Genomic DNA, 2862 nt, shown 5'->3' with positions numbered 1-2862 from the left:
CCCAAGCTACTAGAACTTATAGAGCAATTCAGTAATGTGGCAGGATACAAAATCAATGCTCAGAAATCAGTTGCATTTCTATACACGAACAATGAGACTGAAGAAAGAGAAATTAGGGAATCGATTCCATTTACAATAGCACCAAAAATCATACGTTATCTCGGAATTAACTTAACCGGAAAGGTAAAGGATCTATATTCTAGAAACTACAGATCACTCTTGAAAGAAATTGAAGAAGACACAAAAAAATGGAAAAATATTCCATGCTCATGGATCGGAAAAATAAACATAGTTAAAATGTCTATGCTACCCAGAGCAATCTATGCTTTCAATGCCATTCTGATCAAAATACCAATGACATTTTTCAAAGAGCTGGAACAAACAGCCCTAAAATTTGTGTGGAACCAGAAAAGGCCCCAAATCGCCAAGGAATTGATGAAAGGGAGAAACAAAGCTGGGAGCATCACGTTGCCGGATTTCAAGCTAGACTACAAAGTTGTGATCACCAAGACAGCATGGTACTGGCACAAAAACAGACACACAGACCAACGGAACAGAATAGAGACTCCAGAAATGGACCCTCGACTTTAGGGTCAACTAATCTTTGACAAAGCAGGAAAAAACATCCAGTGGAAAAAAGACAGTCTCTTCAATAAATGGTGCTGGGAAAATTGGACAGCTATATGCAAAAGAATGAAACTTGACCACTCTGTCATACCATATACAAAGATAAACTCCAAATGGATGAAAGGCCTCAATGTGAGACAGGAATCCATCAAAATCCTAGAGGAGAACATAGGCTGCAACGTCTTTGACATTAGCCACAGCAACTTTTTTCATGACACATCTCCATAGTCAAGAGAAACAAAAGAGAAGATGAACTTGTGGGACTTCATCAAGATAAAAAGCTTCTGCACAGCCACGGAAACAGTAAAAAAAAAACTAAGAGGCAGCCCACGGAATGGGAGAAGATATTTGCAAATGACACTACAGATAAAAGATTAGTATCCAAGATCTACAAAGAACGTCTCAAACTCAATACACAAGAAACAAACAAACAAATCATAAAATGGGCAGAAGATATGAACAGACACTTTTCCAATGAAGACATACAAATGGCTAACAGACACATGAATAAATGTTCAAAATCATTAACCATCAGGGAAATTCAAATCAAAACAACCTTGAGATACCACCTTACACCAGTTAGAATGGCAAAAATTGACAAGGCAGGAAACAACAAATGTTGGAGAGGATGTGGAGAAAGGGGATCCCTCTTACACTGTTGGTGGGAATGCAAGTTGGTACAGCCACTTTGGAAAACAGTGTGGAGGTCCCTTAAAAAGTTAAAAATTGAGCTACCCTATGATCCAGGAATTGTACCACTAGGTATTTACCCCAAAGATACAGACGTAGTTAAGTGAAGGGCCATATGCACCCCAATGTTCATAGCAGCATTGTCCACAATAGCTAAATTGTGGACAGAGCCGAGATGCCCTTCAACAGATGACTGGATTAAGAAGTGTGGTCCATATATACAATGGAATATTACTCAGCCATCAGAAAGAACGATTACCCAACATTTGCAGCATCATGGATGGGACTGGAGGAGATTATGCTAAGTGAAATAAGTCAAGCAAGGAAAGACAATTATCATATGGTTTCACTCATTTATGGAACATAAGAAATAGGAAGATCAGTAGGAGAAGGAAGGGAAGAATGAAGGGGGGTAAACAGGAGGAGGAATGAACCATGAGAGACTGTGGACTCTGGGAAACAAACTGAGGGCTTCAGAGGGGTGGGGAGTGGGGGATTGGGATAGGCCGGTGATGGGTATTAAGGAGGGCACATATTGCATGGTGCAGTGGGTGTTATATGCAAATAATGAATCATGGAACATTGCATCAAAAACTGGGGATGTACTGTATGGTGACTAATATAACAAAATAGAAATTATTTTTTAAAAAAAGAAGGAAAAAAAAAGTACATCCCATGTAGATTTACTAAATCAGAAACCCTAAACTAGAGGCAGTTTCTGTGTTTTGTGACAAAGAATTTTGACTAGTATATCATCTATCCAATTCCTGGTCATCCTTAAAGACCTCTCAAAGAATACTTGTCTATGAGATACTTTGTGCATTTTCCCAATTAACATTTATAGCTTTCATCTCAGTGTTCTTAAGCAATTGTTTTTAATAACTTCTCAATGCCACCTGTAATAGTCTAACCATATTATGATTCCTTTTATAGTAGTTTTTCTCGTTAGTGAATTTTGGGTAACTTGACAATCATTAATCTTTGTCTCCTAGTTAACTAGTGTAAGACACAGTCCTTAATGTAGGTCTTCTGAACTGAACTGTAACAGGAGACTTGATGGTACTTTTATATTTACCAGTAGTTCTGTTATTTTATGCATATCTAGTCATATTTTTATCCAGGTTCCTTTTCAATATCTGAATACACACTAAAGAGAAAGCTTAGTGGTAGTACTTGTAAATAGATACAATGATGAAGAAAAGGAAGGGAAGTAGGAAGGAAAGAGATAGAGATCATTTTCTTGTGAGATTGAACACATAAATTCAATTACATTAACCTCATATTCTAACCAGCTAAGTTAATTAGTCATAAAATATTCCAGAGGTTTAAAGGTCAATAATAAAATAAAACCTAACCTGTTGGCCTGTACACATAGGTATGCTTAAATACAAGCCCCTAAAACTATGACTCTGGGTGAAAAGAAAAAAAAGATTTAATAAAGATATCAAGCCCTGTCTGTATAGTTTTAGATACTTGTGTGTAAAGAAATTAAAATAAATGAATACCTCCAGACCCATGTGGACCATAGTGCAGGAGTTCAGATTC

The sequence above is a fragment of the Ursus maritimus genome, unplaced genomic scaffold (genome assembly GCF_017311325.1).
Source record: "Ursus maritimus isolate PB19 unplaced genomic scaffold, ASM1731132v1 scaffold_11, whole genome shotgun sequence".
NCBI classification, from domain to species: Eukaryota; Metazoa; Chordata; class Mammalia; order Carnivora; family Ursidae; genus Ursus; species Ursus maritimus.
The sequence above is the reverse complement of the archived record's forward strand: the minus strand, read 5'-3'. Positions refer to the sequence as shown.